At 39.1% G+C, this 26113-nt stretch overlaps 1 long non-coding RNA gene across 1 annotated transcript in view; it reads right to left on the reverse strand.

The window, feature by feature from the left end:
- Positions 1-316: 316 nt before the first annotated feature.
- LOC138540360 (uncharacterized) overlaps positions 317-26113 on the reverse strand; it is a 110523-nt gene continuing 84726 nt past the window's right edge. Inside the window, exon 2 of the long non-coding RNA XR_011288416.1 lies at positions 317-14284. This is a non-coding gene — a long non-coding RNA (uncharacterized lncRNA). The remainder of the gene's footprint in view (positions 14285-26113) is intronic.

The raw sequence follows: 26113 nt of genomic DNA on the forward strand, positions 1-26113 counted from the left end.
CATTCCTCATTTCATAAGCAATCACCAAAACATGGTCCTTTCCTGCAAAGACACTGAATTTAAAAATAGTGGAAATGTTTCTGACAAACCTGCTTTGCTTGGCAAAGTGCTGCTAATACACGTCTCAGAATGAATTTACAAAGATGAATCACTTTTCGTGATCAACACAGCACAATAGCCCAAACCATATTACACCCTTGGCTCTCCATATTTTACCTTCTACTTGGTGATTCATTGTAATCTTGTAAAACACGTGACTTGTTTTCTACTATTCCTAAAATGTATCACAAGTCAAAAAACAAATCACAAACAGATAAATGATTAGCAAATGGTATTTTATTTATTACAGTTCCCACTCCGGGCTTCTTAGTGATGCATTTTTGTTTTTCCAATAAAGTGTTTTCATAATGTTTCCTTATTTTCTGTCAATGCCATTCTACAACAGGAAGATGGGTATGGTATCAAAGAAGTTACTCACATATTACAAAATATAACATTTTGAAAAACAATCCGAGACTATTTTGTTTGTGAAATAATATTATACAAGACTGATTAAGTATTTATTGAGTCATCGATTTTGAAAATGAAAAAATGAAACATGATAACTATAAAAACAACAGAACAGGATCTATGTTAAATATTTTTTTTCCATATTATAAAATGATGTCATAAAAAAGTGTGTTTTTATGTTTTCCACAAAGTGGTGTACTGAGCATTTACAAAACACTGCTTTTAGAAAGAACATTTTTGATTTGCAGGAATATGAATCAAGTACATTAACTAAGACATCAAAACATATGTACTTTTTGCATGTATTTTGGGCGATTTCACCTTTTCTCTGCTGAAAAACAAATTATTAAATTAATTATGAATTGTATTTTTATATCATGTCTATACTAACTTGCAAAATTCAGGAGCACACATGAAAATTAAATATACACTAACCATTAGGCATTATTTTGCAATAATAGTAAAAAGCTTAGTAGGGCAATGTGATGGTTACCATCTTATGACAACAGTGTATGTTGTGCCACTCATTACCATGCATGTTGAAATGTTTTGTTCTCAACAACATGATTAAAAAGGTGTCTTCAAACATTCATGTTTTTTTATGTAGTAGGGGTCATTGTTGTTATAGCAGTGAGCTAACTGGGTTTACCACTTCTCTAAATCTGTTTCAAAATAAAAAAAAAGACGTTGGACTCTGTCAACATTATAAGAACTCAGATTTCGGTGTAATATATTTGGTAAACATTTTAAAAGTAATTAATTGTGCAATAACTTCCAGCTATTCATGCAGACTTATCTGTATGATCTTCACTAGCTCTCACCTAAATGCATTGTTCTCCGGTGGAGATTTCAACTGTCACCTGTATAGATGTTAATGTGTGCATGGTTGGGGGCAAATAAATAAGACATGTTGTGTAGATTATGTAAAGTAGAGGAAGAAACCCAACCCTTAAATATCAGTTTACAAATTGTCAAATGTGATATGTCATATGTCTGCCATTAACCCTATTTAAGGGGATTTAAAAAGCATGGTGATAATCAAATTGCACCAATGCCGAATACAGATAATATTGCATATTTTCAGACTCAATTTTACTATCAAGAATAATGGCAGATTGTTTGTTACATGTTTCAAAACAAATTGTGTTGATGTCTTAATGGATATTTTATGTGTTGTATACACCTGCCATGTAAATGTTAACACGTTTAGAAAAAAAGGTACTACATGAAAGAAATAAAACATAGCATAATTGCATTGTGGCACAGTAGCCCCACTTCAGAAAATGCATAATGTTTACATCCAGAAACAATGGGTTATTAAAAAAGATACATAACTAATGGCCATAAAAAGTTTGAAGATTTGCCACAAAGTGAACCAACTGAGAATTAATATAGAAATCCATTGAGAAAGCAGGAGGTAGATATTCCTCTACAAGAAAAGTCTGCACTCTTAAATAAGATGCTGGAAGAAATGTCTGATATTCACTCTTCAAAGAACTTCTCAGTTGAAAGCCCAAACACGCCAGCCTCCACGACACTGTAAGCCCTTCACATTGCTCTTAAGTCACTATTGAATTTATATGGATAGATGATGAAAGAAATACAAAAACAGAGCATAATGTTTGCATAAGTTAACCACAGTTGTAATCAGTTATGTATGGAAAGAGACTACCCAAAATATATGACATACATCATAATAGCACTGAATTGGAACCAGAGATGTCGCTCATCAGTACCCCAATGAATAATAATTTCAGAGATGGAAACCTTAACAGAGAATTATTAAAATAATTGAATGTGACTTCCAACCCTAATAACAAAACAGCTGAAAGGACTGTACAAGAACCTGAAAAAGAGCAAAACTAAAAGCAGTGAAAGAAAGAAATCAAGGAAAAGGTTTCCTTGCTCACAAAAAGAAAAAACAAAAAATGAACATTTTATTGATGAGAGGAACATTGCAAAAGGTAAATGAAAAACTGTGTATGTGGAAAGAAGTAAAGTATAACTTAACCAACCTGCTGAAAGTCCCTTTGGAGTTAAAAAAGCAATAATCTTTCAAATAAACAAACATAACAGTAAAAGATGAGGAAACAACAGTGTGTTTCGTGGCAGCACTGAATTGGCGTGTTGGTGAAAGGCTGAGTCTTTTTCCAGTATCCATTGACTCAGGAGGACTTGCTTACCCGTCATAATGCCTAACTCTGCACGAAGCACAGCAGCGTGCAACAGTGTTTTTCGTTCTTGAGCTGAGGGGCACTGACAGAGGACACACTACGAAATCCAGCTCACCTGGCCTTCAAATGCTTTTCAACGCTCTCAAGTGACCTCAATTGATCCAGGGCTGCATCGGACAGAGTTCTGCAGTTGTCGGTGAGTCCATTCTGAATATAATGAACAGTGGTGCTCTCAAACCCCTGACAGACTGCTGTTTGTTCAAAGTTAACTTTAAATTTAGCTTTGGCGAAAGAAAAAAAGAACTTGATTAAACGCACTGACAATGGTTTCCTAGTTTGGGACAAATAGCCAGTGCTGTTGCAGTACCCGTTTATCTTTATGGGCGACAAGCCGGGATTTTAGTACCCAGTACTCAGACCCTCAGCCAGTTAGGAAACAGGATCAAGTGACGGATCAGTGCGGATAAGAGTGAGAACTGTGCCATCTATCAGGGGCTATCAAGAGCAACAAGGAGAGGTTGATCATTGACTACTTAGTACTCGTGTTGATTTAAATCAGGCAAATAAGCCTTTGAACCTAATAGGTGGAAACTACATACACATGTACAGTGAATAATTGTGTTGTTACTCTATAAAGTATCTGGCTGGAGGGCAGTTCGAACATGCTGACAGTAACAAAAAGCAATGCTGGTATTCAATCAGAGCATGCGATGATTAACGCAATGATCTGTAGCAATCACACGAGTCATGGAATCCTGCAAAGTGTTAGCCCAAGCTTGTAGTCGATTGTACAAGAGACTGACTCTGTTAGTGGGATGACCTCACCCAGTGAATGAACCCCCTCTGGGCTGTTTGCCAGGGGGTCAACAAATAGACTTGGAAGGAATAATTCAGCCAACAACAAGTTCCAGAGTTTCCGATGTGCAATTAAAATAAGATGAGCCTAGTCAAGTCTCAGATTTGAATTAGGCATGCATTCGCTTAAAGCCCAAGCAGGGTGGAAGCTGATCTCCCTTTTCCGGCTTATTATGATGGCAAAGGATGATGCGCTATATGCAGATATTAAAGCCCACCTCGTGTATAGTAGATATAAAATGTCAACAAATCTGAGTACTTGGGCTGAGGAAGGGATAGAAAAATAGATATGGATATCCAAACACTAATCCAGAACCCATTGAAAGTAAAAAGAATTTGTGACGTAATGGACTGGATAACTCCAATTGATAATCTGCGCTAGCTGGCAAGTCCAAATTCATTTCTGAACGTTGAAAATAGCTTCACCTGGCTAAATATTTACTGAAGTTTCCTGATTGGTGGATCCTGAAAAATATTCTGAGAGAAATTATGATTCCGGTTCATATGAGGGAGGTTCTTGCTAAAAGGGGTCTGGGAGATACCTCCATTACTTTAAACAATGTTTGCAAAAACCCTGAGGAACAATCCCTGAAACATGGGGTTGTATCATAGATGTTTTGGGACAGACTGATATCGCGCCATACCCAGGCACTCACAATAGCAGTGGTGCAGGTGTTGGAGAGATGCAACTTGATATTCTAATATCTAAGCCTTATTTCGGGGGACAATAAGGAGGAATCCAAATACTCTTTTAAAATTGATTATGTGAGATGTTTCAATGGGTTGCCATTGAGATTGAGGATGGAAATTATTTGGTCTGTTATAATAGTTTTACTTTGTTTTTTGTTATTAGATCCTTTTGTGACTAACTGGTTACAAGTTTCTACACTACATGTGAACATTTTTAAATTGAATTATATGTTTTCAAATGATTTGTGAAGATTATGTATAGAAATTATTTTTCTAAATTGTGATGTTGATGCATGTTGTTTTGTAAAAGGTTTGTTAAACCAAATACAAAAAAAAATATTAAATCAGAGAGACTGGCAGTCAATCAAGCAAACCAAGGGTTTGAGTGCCCAGACAAGGCATCGACTGCAAAGCCTCGTATGTCACATCAAATTGTAAACAAAATGACAAAAAATATATCTAGCAAAAGCAAGATTTTGGATAAACTAAAGGAAAGAAAAAGCTGTGAGTGCTCAGCAAAAGGGAAGAGTGATACACCTTTAGGGTTGGTCCCTCTATTTGCAATAAACAATGGACATTTACTGACTTCTACCAAGTAAACAGCCACAATCAGAGTCATACTGCAGCGAGTTGGCAGTACAATGTAATACGGATCAAAGCATTCTGGAGGCAATGTCTCAACTCACTGAAGGTGGTGAAGTTGAAGGCAGGCTCCATTAATTAGAGTGTAAACTAGGGGATGATCAGGCTGTCATGTGAGAAATGAAGGCTTCTTCAGAGGGGTTGGTCTCTATTCTCACAGAACACCTTTCCCTCAGCTCAATTCCCTCTCCTAATGTCATAAAGAAGCGAGTCAGGGGCATGCATGAAACTCTCTGTGAAATGGATAACAGAGTAACATTAACTGCACCAAGCATTTTAGCCCTGAATGTGGTGTTAAGTTCTTTTGTGAGCTTATAGGAAAATATAAAACTAAAGCTCTCTGCAAACACTCTCCAACTTAGTGAAATACAAAATTGCTCATTTTGCTGAAAACTCAATAGAGAATAAAGTAAAGGATGAAGCAAGAGCACAAATAGTGAGTATTGATCATGCATTAAGATCGGAGGTTGAATGTGGCACACGGTACAGTCTTGAATGGCCCAGCGGTGGCCACATTAAAGGAACTGAGCGTAAGACCTCTGGGGGAAAGTCAAAGATTATTGATAGGGGCATGCTCAAACAAGGAGCCTAGCCAGCCGTTAAAATCAAAGGGCTGTACGAGGGAACCAATTGAAAGCCAGTTAGTGAAAAGCATAATTGGTCGTCAAGAGGCGATGCCTCAATCATGCACAGTTGGAATGGAAGTGTGTAATTCGGTTGTGACCAGAATTTGAAGCAGGGCACGGGAGAGCTAGTTGCCCAGGAGGAGGGGACGGCTGATGAAATATGCTTGTCACTTAGGAATGAAAATCCCAAAGGAAATGGATAAAAGCACTAGGAATTAGAGAATAATTTAAGAAACAAGAAAAGAAGAAAGAAGCAAAACTGGAATTCCAGAAAGTATGTGAGAGATATTGACTTGGATGCTGAATTTCCAAGTGTGGGTACAACCTCCCAAAATAAAAGAAATAAAAAACTGAATGCTCAAATTTCGGGGAATTCTCTCACTGAACCCCGGAGGTTAAGCCTGGGAAAGAAAAACGTAACTACCCAAACAACTACCATGATTCAAAGAGAGAGGGCGGATAGTCAAAACGTATTGAACTGTTCCACTGGTCAAGTGAGAGAACATATATTTATAGTGACAATGATTAGCGGAATTTTGTGGATTGTTAATATGAACAGGCTAACAACATTAAAGATGACGGACAACAAACAGAAGTGTTTTTAACTGCACAGCAGCAAGTAATGAACGAGGTGAAGAGAAGTTAGAATGGACCATCAACTGTGCGGGTAATGGATAATACAGTGAGAGCAAAGAATAGTGCCCAAGGGAAATGGGAACCGATCTTTATGAGAGGGAAACACCTGTCAAAGCAGAAGGAGGAATTAAAAACAGTGGCCTCATGCTAATGCAAACGGATGATCTCTGTATGTTGGAATGGTACTCTACAAATCCGTTGACGGTTCCCAGGCCTGTACCCTCTAGAGCTTTGGGAGGGTCTGGGCAATTGGAGGAATACAAACCAAAGGAAATAAAATTACAGGGGGACACTAGGCTGAATTCTAAAAAAATACTATCACACAATAAAAAGCCTTTTGCTATCCAGAGAGTGTGGATTGAATAGCTGAATGTGGCTAGAAGCCATGGGATCCTGAAGAGGAATGCAATCCTAAAGAACAGCAAGGAAATTCCAGACTTATATCTCCTGTCATCATCATCAGACATTGACTACGTCCACGTCCCATTTGGTGATACTAATAACATTGTGGAAGTGGGTCTGAAGTCGAGATTGGGGGCAGAGGCTTTGTTAGATGCGAAGATCAATTTTAAGACCATGGGTTATGATATAATAGACTCTAACCCAGATAGAAGAGGCTTAGGTAGAGGAGAAGATGTGGAAAATGGATGGGAATACAGTAAGGGTGGAAATAAGAAAAAGGCCACAAGAAAGTATGAAGCTCAAAAGAAAAATGAGATGGAGAGGGACAGGAATCTGAGTCGGGAAGTAGGTGATGGAAAGAACAACGTATGGTCACGTCTACCTGACATAATTTCCCAGGTCTTTCAAAAACTTGGGGAGAACGAAATGTTGCTTTAGTTAAGAAGGATCTAAGGATACTTTACTAATATCATTGGTAGAAATTATATATTTGGTAATTACGATTTGATATTGCCTAAAGAAATCTGGCTGTCCTCAAGTTTAGAAATAGATGGCTTCACTATCCTGACTCAAAACATTGTTAATAGTAACAGTGGCCACCCTTCTGTGGCCTATTAGTAGCTGTTCAGAATTCATGGTTTACGAATTCTGTACTGAGGTTAGATAATAACTAAGGAATCCTATTGGTTGTTGTTGATTATGTGACCCAGGGGTTAAAGAGGTTTCTTTTGATCGTAAATTTATACTGGAACCCTGCATGTTCCATCTTATCAATGTTTTTAGAAAATCTCTCGGAAATACTGTTGGAACCGGCAATTGGTTCTAATTGTGTGGGAATTTTAATATCAGGGGACATGCATTTGCACTGTTTAGTTAGAAATCCCAAAGAAATAAGAACTCTATTGCACAAATCAATGGGAGTTGGTGGATGGAGTACTTTAGACACTCAGACCTGTGGCCACCGAATGGGAACATTAAAGGTGACATACTACAAATGCCTATGTGGAAAAATTGAAATTTAACATCTACCATTGATTACCTGATATTGGAAATCGAAACTACCAGTAATAGTGACCATAATATGATCACTGCACAATTTGAGTTTGAGGAACCAAGGACTGAACAATGTTTAAAACAAGCACTTGTGGTTATTAAGGGGGGCAATTGATTCTCCAAATTTAAGGGGAAAGGCTGTAGATTAAACATCTGAGTGAGTCAATATGTAATATGTCAGCTAATGAGCTTGTTAGAATGTGTGTGCCAAATAATGTTATGGATTTCATTTGGAATCAAGATCAGCCTCAGCACATGAATGGACAAAATACCCAGAAGCATACATATGCCTTTGATTTAGAAAACAGACCTTAGAAAATCTATTAATGCCTTAGGTAATCATTTTTGAAAAACCAAAAACAAGGCAAACAGATGCTGGAAGCACTGGTCACAAAAATCTATAGAAATGTCTGGGCCCCGGTAAACTAAAATGGGAGCCGCCAAGTTAATTTGCAAGGGAACATAGTTACAGAGCTAATCTGGGGTGAACACTTCTATGAACTCAATGAAAGTCCTTTAAGCTCAACACAGGTGGGATTTGATAAAGGACATTGGGAACGAAGTGTGACAAGAAAAAACATAGTCTCCTTTATAAAAGAAGCCCTCAACAACAAGAGCGGCAGGCTAAATGGCCTTTCAAATAACATCTGTAAGTCTACTACAGACCTATGGACCTCTGTTCTGTATGCTGAGTCTGAAGCAGTGATTGAGTCCCCCAGCATTCCGCCTAGCTGGAGAACAGCGATCATAGTCAAAATCTACAAGGACGATAGGGCTGATCCGGTAAAATATCACCCTTTTGTCGTACTAGATACGGACAGTAAGTTGTTTGATAGGGTGGTCCTAAAAGAGATAGAGGAGTAGAGAGAGTCCAGGGGCATGCTAAAAAAGGCACAGATAGGTTTTGGATGAGGAATGTCTACAGCCCTGAATGGGCTGATTTTGAATACTGTTAGAGAAAAAAGCTTGGTGAAAGGGTGGCCAAGCGGTGTGTGGAGTGCTAGTGGACCTCTCCAAGGCTTTTGATACTGTGGACAGGGGGCTCCCATGGTGAAAATTGAAACAATGGGGGATCCAAGAGACATTACTGGCCATTATAGTCCATCTGCACTGAGTATACAAGCCTTTGCAACTCCCAAGGTGGGCAAGTTAAAATCTACCTATATGGCATGCACGGATGGCTCTCTCCTTTTAGATCATACCCCATGGAGAATTCAGCATCTACTCACTGCTTTAGGGATATATGCAGAAGCAAATAATTTACTTATAATTCCAGCAAAGTACAACATAATGTGCTTATCACACCCATTGAAAAAAAGAAGTGGGATTTAACTGGTTTATAAATGGCCAGTTGATAAAGCAGATTAAAGAAGCCTTGTGTCTGGGCTTTACCATCACTGCCCACCCAAACGCTGCCCTGGTAGAGGGATGTTTGAAGGCTAAAATTGACCAACTCATTTGCCAAATGCAGAAGCTATCAGGAATGTATTGTACACTTTAGATCATGCCCCTGATAAACTTTTATAAAGGCAACGTAATACCTACTCTCCTCTATGGCATGGATGTCAAATCTCAGGCTTGGAACATCAACTGGGCAAAACTGGAGGAAAGGCTGTGGTTTAAAGTACTCCATCTTCTGCAATTACTCCCAATAGCCAGTCTTTGATATGAACTGGGCTTGAGTTCACTTGGAGCAAGTCTAGACTGGAAACTGGTGGCCTTATATAGGTCTTTTCTGGTTCCTAAAGATCATTCCATGTATGAAGAACAGAAAGTCACATTACAGGAGGACTCTAGTGATTTCCTGTAGAGGTTAGAATGCACTGTGCTGAGGATCTTAGACAAATGTCTAAAGACAGTGGATAACTTAGTAACAAACCCAGTGAGTGTAAAGCATGCATTAATGAAAACGTAGTGGATCCATACAGTCGATGCCATGCACACTTATAAGATACAAACTTTATTCTCCTGTCTGGATAAACCTTGGGGTTCATTGCCAAAATACATGAAACTGTTTCCTAACCCAACATGGTGAATAGAATTTTTAAGATTCCTGCTGAATTTACTGGTGAAATTCTACGAGTCAGAAATCAACTGGACCTATCTGAAGAAATAGGCCATTTGTGTGGTGAAGATCACCGGCAGACACTGAGGCATGCTGTGATATTCTGTAAGGCAGTAGAACAAGCAAGAGGAAAATATAAGAATTGTTTTGTGGATACCGGGGGAGCGGGGTAATTAAATAGAGATGAATTCCGGCAGAGAATATCCTCGGGACATGCAATAATTTTAATGATTGAACTACTAAAATTGCTGGATAGTTTAGGTTTTATAACACTTTGGGGTTGTAAGAAGTTAGATGTCCCGAGGACTGGCTAAGATGGGTAAAAAAATAAATGTTTGTTTTTATATAATTTTATATGTTTGGATTATAATGTTTACTTTGTTTTTGTGTTCAGTTTCCTTGTCCTTTATTGCTTTCTTTTTGTATGCTGTTGTGAATGTGATAAAAAAAAACATGATGATGTTGATTAAGTCACAATACAAATAAAAGAAAATGTTCTCCAAATCTGAGAACCTTAATAAAAATGTGATGATCAGATTTGGTGCTGTGAAATAGCCAGTGGATTTTATACAAAGTTAGTTTGAATTAACATCTTTAAACAGCATATCAAACCTAAGAAGTTGTACACTATTCTTAAAAATAATGTATGATACATCGGCGAATATTACGTGTGATCTCAGAGAAGCTATACTAAAAGCTATACGAACAAACACCAATTTAGTTTTAGGTTGCATTAGAAAACGTACAAAGCTTTTTTTGTGAAGTTGATTTTACTATTAATAAAGATCTACCTCTGCACATTACCTTGAATAACATTAAAAAGTCTGGGTAATACATAGACTAAATGTACAAGACCATGTTATGTTAAATGCTTTACTAATCAACATTTGAGGTGGCTGTACCTGAGGTTTATTTTTGTGATTCTTTGGAAGTAGTAGGTGAGGGGTTGAAGCAAATAGCATGCATATCGTTCTGTAGATTATGTAAGAAAGTGAAAAGTGAAATGAGACCCTTAAACATGTACTATTATTTTGTCACTATACAGAAGAAATTAGAACTACAAAATTGGGGAAATACGTGTTTAATGCTGAATTTCTATCCTCAGAACATATTTGGACGAGAGGCTTGAATATGCAACAGCTACCCCTTTTTATTACATTATTATCCTTATGGAAAGAAATAGAGCTACGATTGACATATAAGTGTAAAAATGTAATTGTATTTATGGAAAATATTTTATCTAAAATTAAATCTATGGTTATCTGAAATTGTCTACAGTCATTTTAAGTGCTCTTCTTTCTCTTTTACTCCTATGATAATATAATATGATATTTTATGATAAATCATTTATGTACACAAGTGTTTCTAGGCGCAACAAGACAGGGAAGGGTAGACAGAGGGAGGACAAAACAAATGATCTTAAAAGGCCTCATGTCATTCAGATTGTGCACGTGCAAGAGGGAGGGAAGAGGAGAAGTGCCAAAGGGGGGGGGTGCGTGGGTGCATCTGCAAAAAGTGCTGCCAGTCGATGGCTGATGTAAGTCTAGAGATTCAGGGGACTGTAGGGCTGCCTATACAGTCCCTAAGTGGGTGTGAGGCACGCAGGCAGTGCAAGGGGCTACTGGTCATGCAGGAGCCTGGTGACCGTAGGTTTCAGTGGGTGGCCAGGTAACCAGTTAGTGCAGCAGACAGGAGCATCAGCAGGGGAGAGACATGATAAAGAAAGCGGAAGCAAAGAGGAAGGTCTTGAGTTGCTTCCAGAACCTTAGGTGGTCCTGCTCAAGTTTGAGTGAGGCAAGGAGGCTGTTCCAGAGTGAGGACCCAGCCGAGGACAGAGATCTACCCCCTACTCTCTGCCTGGAGAACAGTCTGACCCTAAAAGAGTTGGAGGTGGATGAGGTGAGGGCACGAGAAGGAAGATGCTTAGGAAGAGATAGTTAGATGTAGTGTGGTCCCCGGCCCCAGGAAGACTTGTGGGTGATAGAGAGGGTCTTGAACTTGATCCTTACAGCCATCGGGATCCAGTGGAGAGATTTCAGGGCTGGAGAGATACAATCCCTGGTCTTGAGCCGAAGGACACATCTTGCAGTCCTGTTCTGGATTAGTTGCAAAGGGTGAAGAGTAAAGGCAGGCATATTTAGAAAGAGGCTTTTGCAGTAGTCCATCCGAGAGAGAACCAGGGCTCTGTAGACAGTGAACTTCTTGGGGAAAGTGAGAAAAGAAAGAATACCTCTGAGGAGGTGCATCTGGTAGTGTGACTTCTTAGAGATGTCAGAGGTGTGAGGAGAGAACGAGAGGGGGAAGTCGATGATTACTCCAAGGCTCTTTGTCTCACAGGCAGGAGAGGGTAGAGGGCCCAGGGTGGGTGACCAGAGTGAAAGAGGTTATGCAGGAGCAGGGGTTCCAATGAGAAGGATCTCACTCTAACTGTCATTAAGGCAGAGATAGCTGGAGGCAGGCCATTCCTGAAACGCTGATAGACAGTCAGGCATGAGCGAGAGAGCAGAGGAGGCTGAGGGGAGCCTGAAGGAGAGCTGAGTGTCATCGGCAAAACAATGAAAGTTAGAACAGAAGGAAGAGATGAGGTGGGCTAGAGGTGCCAAGTTATGGTTGAAGAGCCAGGGTGAGAGGTTAGAGCCCTGGGGAAAACCACATGTAGAGAGAGAGAGGTGGAAGAGAGAAAGGATCCAAGTTGGACCTGGTAGGGTCGATCAGAGAGAAAGGAGGTTAAACAGGCTAGGGCCTGACCTGTGATGCCCAGGTTGTCACAGAGACGTTTGATCAGGATGGTGTGGTTGACTGTATCGAAAGAAGAGGATAGATCAAGGAGAATGAGGACACAAGGAAGGTTAGCATCAATATTATAGAGTAAGTCTTCATGGATGTTCAGGAGAGTAGTGTCCTTGCTCCTGGCTGCTCTAAATCCAGACTGGTGGTCACGGAGATGACCAACAGATTCAGTATGGAGAGTAAGCAGGGAGATGGCCAGCTTTTCCAGGAGTTTGCCCAGGAAAGGATTTTATATATCATGCAGTAACTTGCCAGAGAGGAAGGATCAGCAGAGGACTTCTTGATGAGGGGGTGCACAGTGCTTAATAATATTGATTTGGTGTTAAGGTTTTATCTTAAATCATTTTTGGCCTATATATAACAAATAAAATAAAAACAAAATTTGAAAAGATATTGCAAGGCACTGTCTCACTGTTTGCCCAGTTTATACTGATGAAACACTCTTGTTTTGTTCCGTGATGTACACTGTACACTGTAAACTATGAATTGTGGTGTCCCACCTTCTAGCAAGACACACTTTAGCACATGTCGTTCTAAATGGTCACAAAAGCTGAACATGACAACGGATAGTGCCTTATTGAGTCCTTTAACCTTGGTATAGAAATGTTTGAAATGTGCATAAAATGTAGAAATATATGTGTTGATAAAGCTGTTCTTTATGAAATATGGCAGCATAAAAATACTGCATATGAATTTCAAATATGGTTACAATAGTTTAAACATGCAATATAAAAACATACCAAGAATATTTGAAAAAAAACACTGAATTATCGAAGGAGTATCCTATTTACAGTTTTTCATAGTTTTAAGTATAAAATGGTTGATCTTGATACAACTTAAATAAAAGTTTATTTCAGAATAACGGATATGACTGTGTCATTAACAGTTACTAATTGCTTTAAAGTTTATCCTTAAAAAATAATGTCTCCAGTTATTATTTATTTCTTTAATTTTGAATGATGCATCCATTTGCCGGATGCATTGCATTATATGATGCAAATAAAGTACATTAACCATATGTGTCCTGTACAGCTCAGTATAATTTGCTTGACTTCGCAACTCTCCTTTATTCAGGCACTATGGCCCAAGGCGGCAACCGATCCTGTCTGCAAAGGCCAGCCACCCTAGTAAAAGGCCCAAGATAATCAAGGGCCCTTAAACGTGGGCGGCGGTGCCATTACCAGTCTTGTCAGCCCTCCGTAGCTGACAGCTCTTTAGAAAGAAAAAAAACAACAAGAAACAAACCGTGCAGTGTTTTGTGAAGCTGCTGCACTGGTAAAGTCTGTTTTCTTTGTTGATTACCAGGAAGTCATTAATGCAGAAAAGGGACCTCACAAGTCTAGGGGTCCCAGGATCCAGTGTGTAAGGCACGCCTCTTTCCCTTTTCTTTTAACTAAAGAGCTCTTAGAACCCGTATGAAGGCTATGCAGGTGCTAAAGGGGATGCTAGGGGTGCAAGCTGCGCCCAAGCTGCTCAGAACGTAGGTTTATGTCAGTGAATACAATCTGTGTTCCAAACTTTCTAATTGGCAAACGCCCTCCATCAAGGTGCTAATATACATTCCATTATCCTGCAAGTTTTATTTCTTTGTCAAAAGCATATTTGAAATACAATAATACCAAAATACTATGTCCACTTCATCGACATATACGGATCAGATAACTGTCCAGTTCGGATGAGTAAATATGATTGCATGTTCCTTCGCCCATTTAGAAAACACTTTCTTTTCTGTGATGAATCTATGACCACCACGAGGGGTGTTTTCATGCAGCAGGTACTCTTCGCATTCACCTTTTCCTTGTTCGTAGTAATGGTACGGGACCATTCTAACACCTTCAGTACTGCGGAAACAAAAACATACATTCTGATAAATGTAATATCTTAATAATCAATGTTACTAGTGTAATATTTCGAAGAACCTTACACATATTGACAACTCCAGAATCACTATTCGGTACAGTGGCAATATTCTCACATTTCTTAGATCAGTGACATGGAATCCAAGGCAGATGGTTAGTGACTCTTTCACTTATATCCCCATTTAGAACATCCTTTTCTGTCTGCCTTCTCGAGCGCGTTGAAATGGAGCAATTTAGTTTAGATATTTTAGTGTTGAAAGAATATAGAACACTTCAGTCAAGTAAGATTGTGGCGTTCACGTTTTTACAGCATGGGGTACATAAAATGTACACCATGTGATAAATACGTCATATCCACCGAATGCATTACTTTCTGTGTACCGTGCCATAAATATCCCATGCTATGAGAACTCAACATTATTGTTTTTCAAATAGTAGGTAGTTAAAATATCATATGGTTTACTGCTTCCTCCAGAGTCATATTGATTCAGGCCTACTCTCATTCCTCAAAGGCCCTAGGAGACTGGTGAATGGCAGTAGTGTCCCAATTGTTACTTTATAAGACAACCTGGCAGCATTCACTCTTTTCAACCACACGATTCTCCTAGGAAGAGTCTATTAAGTAGAGAACAATAACCTGGTCGTCCAAAGAGGTTTCTATTTTTTAAAGAATTGCTCAAACACATTCCAGATCACTCTTTGAATCCTTTTGTACCTCTTTTGAACCCTTAAAAAAATCTCTAATGTGCCCTTCTAAGATCTTTCAGATAATTGACTTACATGTGCTAACCTTCTTGAAATTAATAGTTCATTTCTGAATCTACCTTCATGTTCCATTTTGCACATCTGTGGCGGCAGGTGAAAGATTAAAGCCAAGGGGTAGTATTGCCCACATACCACATGAGCCCCACCCTAAGTAGGAGACTGGATTCCCTTTCCCACTCTCCCCCATCCCACCATCCCACCACATTCAATTCTATACCATACATGGCAGGGGGGAAAATGCAAGACAAAACACCCTAGCAACAAGAGAGGTGGAACAAAGATATGTTACATCAATCATATATAGGTATGGATGCCAACTTGAGACCAAGACTATTCTTTCACATGTCTTTCAATGGATCTGTGGTCTGTATGCTCCTGGATGGTCTAGTCCTGCTTTCTCTGTTGTAGCACCCTATAATAGTCCAAAAAGAGAATCCATTCCATATCTATGTCAGTGTGAGATTCCTGAAGTATAGCTGTCATGATCTCCATTTTGTATAGCTTGTTTAGCTTGTACGCATTACCTGTGCATTTCTTTCATGTGGGAGATAGCTTATCTTCCAATAGATAGAAAGACACACTCTTGCTGCTATAAATAAGTGTCTTGGCATTTGAGACCATACACTTTTTTTCAAGACTAAACAATACCAATAGCAGGGATAGGACCCTACTTATACTATCTATGTCCTTGAAACAGGCTAAAACCTCCTTCCAATATGTTTGTACCAGAGGTCGTCCTCACCACATATGCCAATAAGTACATATTTGGCAAACTCTTTGCAGCACTGATATTGGAACATCTAACCGATTGGAGTAGGGAATCAAACCATCGAGACCATTGGCAAGCGGGCTTTGAGAAAGGATTTGGTACTGCTCTGAACTTATTCCTAATCAACTACATTAAACAGAGAGCTACTCAAAAGAATAACAAAAATATATATTTAGTCTCAGTTGACTTATCTCAAGCTTTTGACTCGGTAAACAGGCAGATCCTGTAGTTTAAACTAAAGGCATGGGGATGCCCACCAGATTTGCAAGAAGCCATTGACGCCCTATGTTCCGGAATAACTATACAAATAAAGATAAATAAACTGGGAGATTTAACAAATCCCGTAAAGACAACTGTTGGCCTCAAACAAGGCTGTCGCTTGACTCGTGCAATTTTTAATTGATACACGTCAGACATGGGAGACACATTTAACAAGATCAGATGTTTTCCACCCATTGTTGCAGGCATACCAATAAATAGATTACTGTATGCCGATGATGTCATACTACTGGATGAAACACCAATTGGTCTGCAGCGGTAATTAGACGCCTTGGCCTCATACCTAGCTGCAAATTACCTCGAGATAAATCCTCCTCGAAATTGGGAAAGCTACCAAATTCAGGGGATGGTATGTAAATGGAGAGAGAATTCATGAGACCACAGAAATGACATTCCAAGGAACATCTATAAACACAAGCAGTAATGACGCTCCCAGAGAAGTGCCATTAAACCAAATACTGTAAATTCTCACTAGTGCCTCTAATAACATTTTATCCTATGACATCTACCCCCATCTTGACCTATGGGGACGAATCTGCACTCCAATTAAGCTGGAAAGTGTGGCAGGTTTTGGAGAGCTTAATCTGGAGAAATGTATTGGGGCTAGCGAATTGCATTCCAGTGGCAATTATCAGGAAAGAATTAGGCCTTACATATCTACTTACAATCATGAATTGGAAGTCACTATCGTTCTACCGAAAGTGCCTGTCGTCTCCATCTGAAGGTGGCTTCACCCTGCTTGGTCAAGCGACCGAGATAAATGGTGAAAGGATACCAACAGAATGGCGTGAAAAATGTAGGAGCCTATTGACTTCAATTGGAGCCGCAGAAAAATTCCTTATAGAAAATCCGGACCAGGTAAAATGGAGACTTTATGATAGAGATTGGATTGACACTCTAGACCTTGTATCCAATTCCAAACTTTATGGGAAATACTGTACAGCAGCAAGTAAATGAGGACTGATGCCATTATATTTGAGGAAGTTTCCATCTGCTATCCTGAGACATCAGTTCCTAAGAATACTTTTAACCTCTACACTACAAAAGAGATCCTGGAAGTGAGGAAACTTAAGGATCTTAGAGATTATGGCTGTAGACTGTGCAGCCATAAATTAGAATCACTGCATCATTTGATCATGAATTGCTCGGCAGTCACTCACATTAGATCTATCCTGTTGCGAAAATTCTTTGCTGAAAATCGAACATTAAGCAAAGGGTACATTTGGTTACTCCTGTTGCAAGGGACAAGGATTTTACTAGCATTTGCTCTGCTGGAATTGGTCCAAATAATTTTGGGGAAACTGGAAGAGAAAAAGAAGGAACTAACCTAGTACTGAAGAAAATTTGGATTAAAATGTTATCTTGATTCCCTGCATCATTCCTCTTCTGCTTAATTTATATTGTTCGTATTTTATTTTGTTTAGTCTCTTTTTCATCTTGTATTTTCTTTTTTTATTTCGTTTTCTCTTTCTTGCTATATTGTGCTATTTATTCTAAATTTATTTTAAATATGTACTATATGTATATAACTAAAAAGTCTCAATTAAAACTAAATGCTAATAATAAATAAGTACATATAGAGTTACAGTTTCTCCAGCAAAAAGGGCTAACGCCAGGGTACATTTTCTAGAGCTTATGGGGAGTCAGGTGTCATCTATAAAAGAGCCTACTGTTGTGCATTTTGTATTGGACATGGTGGATGACCAGACTTCCCTGCACATTACCTGCCATGTGTCTGCTGTCTCAGGTGTCTCCATGTCTCTACTCCATTGTTTTTGTGTGTTTGGAGTGCCTAAACGCCACTGTGCTAGAAGTGAGTCATTCATCTTAGAGATAAGCCCTTTTCTGGTGATGTGCATATTAAGAACCTGCTCAAACTGTGTCAATGGGCAATTTAATGGGAGCAGTTTAGTTGCAAGAATAGTAGGGGGACAGCGGGCCCACATCTATAGCATCTTCTCGTTTGATTTTCTTCAGAAAGTGCCCCTCTTTCCAGACCTGACCTGCTCTACCCAACGCTGATTCATAGTGTGGTTGGAACCAAAGGGGCTCAGTGATTTTATCCCTGTTGGCTGGCACCCAAATACAGCTGAGGGGTGCTGGCCACGATGTAACTTCTTCCATTTCTTTAGAGTTTTTTCCAAAATTATCACCGTCAGTACTGGTTGGGAATAAAGAGTGAGTGGTGAAAACAAGTCATTCTCTAGGCTTACCCATTGTTTCTCCCTGTGTTTCCTAAGGTGATCCATCACTACTCAGAGTTTCAAAGCTCTGAAGTATTCATAGAGATCTGGGAATCCAACCCCCCTTCTTTGGGCAAAGTTAGTGTTTTGAATGCTATGAGTGGTCTATTCCCAGCCATAGGAACGTGAAGAGCGTTTTCTTTTCACTTCCTTAAGAAATGCACCCGGTAGTGTTATTGGGAGTGCTTGAAATGCGAACAATGGCCTCAGCTTGATTTTCATTTTTATAGACGTTAGACGGGCAGCCATAAGAGTCTTGTCCATTTCTGCAAGTCCTTTTTAATCTTGTTCCATATAGGTGGACAGTTTGCACCATATAGGTCATCAAATCGCTTTTTAATGTATACTGGTATGTAAAGACTCCCTCATGTATCCGGAGCCCATGGAATGACAAATGGCATCTTAGATCGGGGCAGTATTCTGTGAGGGACAAGGCCACCATTTTATTTAGGTTCATTTGAAGCCAGAGAGCCTACCAGGATTGGCAATAGTTGCAATGTGTATCGGAACAGAGGTTTCAGTGGATGCTATAAAGGACAATACATCATCTGTTAACAAGGAGTACTTTTATTTCCCCCCCTCAGCCTCACCAGAACTCGTATCTGCTCCCTCAAGAGTATGGCAATGGCCAAAAAGTCTGCTGTCATTGCAAAGATCAATCGGGACAGCGGGCAGCCCTGTATAGTCATGCAACTCAGGCGTAAATCCGGTGATGGCACGCCATTAACTACTACCTTGGCTCTAACATTCTTGTAGAGAGCCATAGCTCAAAAAACCACCTTCAACCCAGACCTGCCACCCACAGGACTGCCTCCAAAATGGGCCATTCAACCCTGTCACAAGCCTTCTCGGCGTTGATTGAAATTAACACAGGGCCAATATCACTTTGTCCCATACCTGCCATAAGGTCCAGTGTCTTCCAGATGTTATTTACCCTTTGACTTCCCCTGATACAACCCACCTGATCATTGTGGTCTAATTTGGGCAACAGCATACTTAACCTTGACGCCATAACATTAGAATAGATCTTAGCATCTACATTAAGCAGAGATACAGGGCAGTATGATCCACATTCCAGCTTTTCATTCCCTTCCTTCACGAGAACTATTATCGTAGCCTAAGCAAAAGAGTCTGGAGCTCTGCCCCCATCGAGAATCTCATTACTAAAAATGGCACAAGCACTGGTCCATATCTCTTGTAAAATGTGAACCCATCTTGTGCTGGAGCTGAACCTGCCTTTAATTTGGAAATTGCATGGAGAATTTCATCACTATTTATTGGAGAATCTAAAAAGGTTCTCTCCTCTATTGTTAGTGAATGGGGTGGGATGGTTTCCAAATTATCATTTTTTATTGTGTTTTAGTCCAAAAATACAAAAATGTACTTTTCACAAGAATAAACGTAAACAATTCGATAATTCATCATAATGCAAATCAGGTTAATACCTTGAAAAAGAATAAAAAAGAGGACGGAAAACAAGAGATATGAATATAAAAACAAAAAACTATCATAAAACAGAACATAACAAATGCAAGTACGTAAACGATTAACGACTTAATATTCTTAAAAGAAGAAAATATATTCCTCCTCACATTTTAACAAGACATTTTTAAGAACAGTGTCCTACCATAAGACTAGTTTTTTTAAAAAAATTTTATTAGTTGGTATAGCTGAATAAATCAACTTTACAACATACAATTATTCTGCACAATATAAAACCAAAATTCATTATACAACCACAAATAGTACAAACCTATTCATATTAACATTTTGTGTCATTTAGTTTGACAAAGATTGCATCTAAAAATCTCATAATAGCAATATACACAGAAATCCATAAAAAAAGAATACATTCCATTTTTCCATTAAGTTAAGCATTTGAAATTGACAGTGTTTGGTTAAAAATAATTCACGTTCTCTTGCAACACCTGGACATGTCATAAACAAATGCCATAAGGATTCTCTTGTTTGCTTATTCCTACAAAGCCGACAAAGACTAATGATTTATCACAGATCTTACGAGTGACCAAAATTTCGCCTGTATTCCATAAATTGCGTCGAAAATGCAATATTGCAGAGCGGAACACTAGGTTTGGATAACGTAACAGATAAGGCTCGCATTGACCAAATTTCTTTTCGACAAAGGGGTTATTTCTATACACTTTATATCTCTGACACCATTGCTGCGTTTCAATCCAATCATGAAGATACAACTTTTTTTTTTGCTCTATCTGGATTTTCCACAAGGGTTTGCAACAAAATGTCTGCGGCTAGCAAAATATCTAAGACCTTATTACACCACTGGACTGCAAAAGAATGTTTAGATCTTAACATGTACCCGGCAAGAACTGATAGCAAGTTTCCAGATTTATCTGCCATCAGGTATTTCCTAAACAATGCATATCGACACCACTGAAGTCTAGAGAAGAGGGATAGCTGCCCAAGTTCATACCATATCAGTGCACATGGCGTACACTGCGGGAAATTTAGCACCCTCCTCCAAAACTTACCTTCAAGTTTGTCAAGAATGGGTCTTTCCAATAGTATCCATGTTTCAAGACCGTATAAGATTATTGGGACGGTCTTCTGGTTGTAATAGGTGATTATTGGTTTTATTGAAAATGTCCCATAGTTATACAATATAATTTTTGATTGTGAAGTAGCTGTTAGTATTCTCTGGTGCAGAAGCGTCAAATGAGGTTGGTTAGGTTGCAGAGAACTAATTTGCATTCTCAGGTAAGTATATTGGCGGACTATTTCTAGATTAGCCCCTTGCAATGACCATTTATATTTATTTGAGAACCTTGGCTGGCCATTATAAATCATTATTTTAGTTTTGTTAGTGTTTATCGTAAGATGATTCTGCAATATATAGCCTTCCAGGGCACTTAATGCTTCTTGTAAGACGCTCAGGGTTTTTGATATTAAAATCAAATCATCAGCATATATTAAAGCGGGAATCTTTACTAAACCCATAGAAGGAGGATCGCATGTCAGATTTGGAATATATCATGCATGTCATGAATGTAAAAATTAAACAAAGCAGATGCAAGAATACAACCCTGCCGCAGCCCCTTTTTGGTAGGTACAGAATCTGAAAGTAGACCCTCCATATTCAGTCTCACTTGGATTGATGTGTCAGAATGTAATTTGTTGACTAGGGCACTTGGCTCGTTGCAATTTCTGTATCAAGATCTCTCGGGAGACTGAATCGAAGGCCGCATGAAAGTGTATATAGGCAAGGTACAAGGGTTGCTTAGTGATTTCGGCATGATGCTGAATTGCATTTAATGATGATAAATTAACACTAGTTCCCAACCCTCGAACAAAACCTGTTTGGCATGGGTCTCTCTTATAGTAAGAGATAGTCCATGAGTTAAATGCTCGCAACACACAACGGGAAAAGATTTTTCCAATAACATCGAGCAGTGAAATCGGTCTATAATTCTGAGGCATATGACGATTGCCCTTTTTGTAAATTGGAATAATCACTGCTTCACGCCAAGAGGCAGGGATTTCCTTTTTTTTAATCACGTTCAAAAAGATGGTGTATAACATCCTGGCCCATTCATGTGGGTGTGCTTTCAAAATGGTATTAGAAAGGCCATCGGGCCCCGGAACTCGTGATCTTGAGGATTTTATAATAAAATCTTCAATCTCCTCTATTTCAATTTTGAGCAACCACTTATCACATATGATTACAGTAGGCGTTTGATGGGGCCATGGGGACACATTATATAACTCATGGAAATGGGTAAGCCATTGTTTTTCTGACAGCCCATTGATCTGAGCGGCCAGTTATTGTTTCCCTGTTATATTATTCAACAGTGACCACATATTGGCCGAATTTTTCCAAGACCAAGTTCTTAACATGATCTCACCATCTCTTTGGTATTTGTAAGCTCTTCTTGCCCTCGTCCAGTTTCTGTAACAGCATTTGATGGATTGCAGAGCCAATTTCCTATCCGCCATGGGAAACAGCTTCAATGAATTAATTTCACGCCGTTTTTGTATCTTTCTTTCTTTTTGTTCTTGATCAAAATAATGAGTTTTGTTTTTTTTAGATTTATAAATCGAGTTAGACTCGATGTTATTTCTAAAATCCAATAGTGACGTAGTGTAAAGCGAGTCTTTAAAACGTTGAACATTGCTCTTCAATATGGAGTCAAAGCGAATCAATTTTTCTTCGTTCCATCGGAATCTCAATTTGTTGGTGTTAATTTCTAGATTGTGTGTGTAATAATCTCTTGGAACTACTGAATGCTTTGATTCCCAGGACCATGATGTTGTTAAAATGTTATGGTCACTGAAGCATTGCTTTATCATTGTCAATTGGTCAATTTTGTTAAATAGAGACATGTCGGTAAATATAAAATCTATGATACTTGCACTCAGGCCTCTAGTCCATGTTGCTTGCGGGGGCATATCAACATTAATCGCACCGTTCAACATTTTTAATTGCCATTCTTCCATTAGGTTCTGCCATTTCACTATTATTGGTTTTAAAGTAATTTTAAAGTAATTTTCAAATTATATCGCAAGCCCGAACCCACCAGGTTCAACTCTTGCAACAATTTCACAATTTCAGTTGTCAATAAAAATTTCATTTCCAGAAACTGACATCTCCCAAGAGAAATCCATGGTCAAACACCAATCATGGGAAACAAATCGGGACAGATCTTGTAATCACATTTTCAATGTACCTGTGCAATTGATCATCAGGTCCCTCAAATATTGTGAATAGGCCTCTTCGCATAAATGGCAAGTATCACTAAGAAAAACATCTCTTTGACTAACAATGCAAATTTCATGAGTGGGTAAAAGGTTCACATTTCTTCAAGTACATGGGAAGAACAGATCTAGATTTGTCAGTAGCAGTTAGAGATGGAGAAAGTTTGGAAGATTGCATAGCAGCTATGGTCCTGATCGAATCCAACCTTTTTGAACACTCCTTAACTTTTAATGGATTTTTGATCAGGGCCTCTTCCGTACAGTCCGCCTCCAATAAAATTCTTGTACAGAGTGTCTTCAAAGTTATTAAGTACTGATTGGAGGAGAACTGAAGAGCAAAAAACACATCTTCATATAATGATAGAGGGGAAGAACCTAGATCGACCTATAGCACGATATCCACCTCCACTCCATCCATGCCAAAATCAATTGTAAACCCAATTCGTAGCTTAAACAGGCAATTGGCACAGAACCAGTCAGACAAAGAACGTGCTTCCAAATCCTGCCCTCCAGTCTAAAAGATGAGACTGAGGATTGGTGTCAAATCCAAACAAGAGCACAGGAATAACTTTACCACCAAAATACCTAATAACAGGCAAAAGAGAGAACCAAACTCCATGATCTTGGCCTCAAGAATGTCTGTTTCGTGGGCTTTCGTTGGGAAAGATCTAATCAATGTTCCCAAAAAAGTAACTTCTTTTGTGATTGGAATTCTCTGATCATCCAAGCACCACCTCAAGAGCTTAGTGCACTAAAGCGGATGCTTGAAAACCATAAACTTTGACTTACGGGTATTGACTTTCAAGTGATTTATTTCTGCTTATTTTTGTAATGCAGCAAGCATATGTTGCAGGTCTATTTGTGTATAATCCAAAAGGACAATATCATCGGAGTAAGCCATCCAATTTATCTTGGTTTTACCAATCTTTGGACTGGCTAATGCTGATTGCCCCAACCACTGTGGAAAATCAGTCAGATATAAAATAAAAAGAAAAGGGGCAATAATGCACCCCTGACGAACCCCCCTATAAGTTTTAACAGGGCTGGATAGTGTGCCGGATCTATCCAATCTGAATCCCTGTGAAGTTCAATGAGTATGGCAAGCAGACTTTCTGGTTAGCCCTACGCTCTCATTTTTTGCCAGAGATACCGCCTATTGATCATGTCAAACACTTGTGGCAAATCAATCCATGCCTGATTTAGGGAAACCCACCCTTGGAAAAGGACCCTGAGCACACAGATCTCAAGACTAAACCATTCAAAGAGGTTGAGAGGCCACAACAAAAACCTATCTGGTGTTTGGAGAGTATACCCTGTGTCTTTGCCCATCTTTCCAGATCTCTCAACCCCAGACCTGCAAATATTTTCCCGTCAGTGTCCAGAAGTGATATGAGACACTAATGTGTTGGAAGCAGGCGGTCACCTCTTTTATAAATGGGTTTTATTATTGCTCTTCTCCATGATTCTGGTATTTGTCTGGTAGTTGTAATTTCTCTGAAAAAGACTATTAGCAAACGGGACCAAATGGCTACTCCACCTGGTTATCTGTTCTTCTATTCTAATAGACAGGAAAAACGGGGTGGAGGAGTGGCCCTTATATTCAGATCTACTCTCAAACTGCATGAATCAGGCAAACACGCACTGGATCAGTGCAAGGAGCTTTTTCTTAAACTTGGTCTTGATTCAACATCCTCTTTTAATATTTTATTACTTTATAGACCTCCCATTAACACACCTCTTTTTGAAGAACAAATATTGGCCTTTATCAGTAACACCTGTAAATCACATTCTCCTATCATTATTTTAGGAGACCTTAATTTATGGGCCAATAACTCACCGGATGGACTCTCTATTTCCTTTGCCGAGTTTTTATAATCTCTTCTTTTTGTTCAGCATATCAAGGTCCCCACCCACACTGGTGGTAACACACTAAACTGGGTCTCATCCAAGAACGCTCCCATTACTAACATTGTAGTGGATAAGTGCATCTTGTCAGATCATCACTCAATACGTTTTGATATAGATCACCACAATACTGTTAGTATTGATAAACAATCACATACACCTTGTATGACCAGGAATATTCGTAAAATTACGCAAGATGCTTTTTGTGATGCAGTTCTTCCTTTGCTGCCATCACTTGAAGAACCAATGTCTCTCGAAGTCTTCGTATCTAATATTAGATCAGCAGTTGATGTAGCATTTGATGCCCTTGCTCGTCTCAAACCCTCTGTAAAAAGGGAAATAATTCTTCATATGTCCCTTTCTCAGCTGAGATAACTGAAGCCCGTGCAAAACAACGTCAGCTAGAACGATTATGGCGAAAGCACCCGACCGAGACAAGCCTTACCTTATATAGGCTTGCCGTTAGACATTACAAAGCTCTTATCCTTCTTACTAAAGAATCACTTTTGAATTCTCAGATTTCCAAAGCTAAGTCAAGCTCAAAGGAGCTCTTCTCCATCCTCCAGGAACTGAAGGTCTGCTCTACAACCACTGTGCCCCATGTTGATAGTCTTTGGTGTCAAGATATCCATAATAGTTTCACTAATAAAACTCTTACTCATCAAAATAACATCAACGCCCAAGTCATACTTATTTCTAATCATACAATTCCGTTATCAGACATCATAGAACCTCTCAAGGATCACCCTGTTTTCTCCTTCAGTTCAGTCTCTGTAGAAACTGTTATACCCTCGCCCCCTGGGTGACTACCTTTATCAACCGGTCTTTTCATGAGTCACACGTACCTGAAAATATAAAGGAAGCGTGGGTTACACTTTTGCTTAAAAAGGAAAATCTAGATCCAGCAAAGGCTGGTAACTATCGGCCGATTACAAATGTTCCCTTTATCTTGAAGATTCTGGATAAAATTGCTTATAATCAATATCAGATGTTTGTTGAGGAACATGATATTTTAGCAACACAACAGTCTGGATTCTGGCCCAATCATGGAACCGAGACGGCATTGCTAGATTTAAAATCCCATATTGCTGGTATTGTTGATGAGGGCAATACAGCCCT

Source organism: Ambystoma mexicanum, chromosome 1q, assembly GCF_040938575.1.
Source record: "Ambystoma mexicanum isolate Mex_15411 chromosome 1q, UKY_AmexF1_1, whole genome shotgun sequence".
NCBI classification, from domain to species: Eukaryota; Metazoa; Chordata; class Amphibia; order Caudata; family Ambystomatidae; genus Ambystoma; species Ambystoma mexicanum.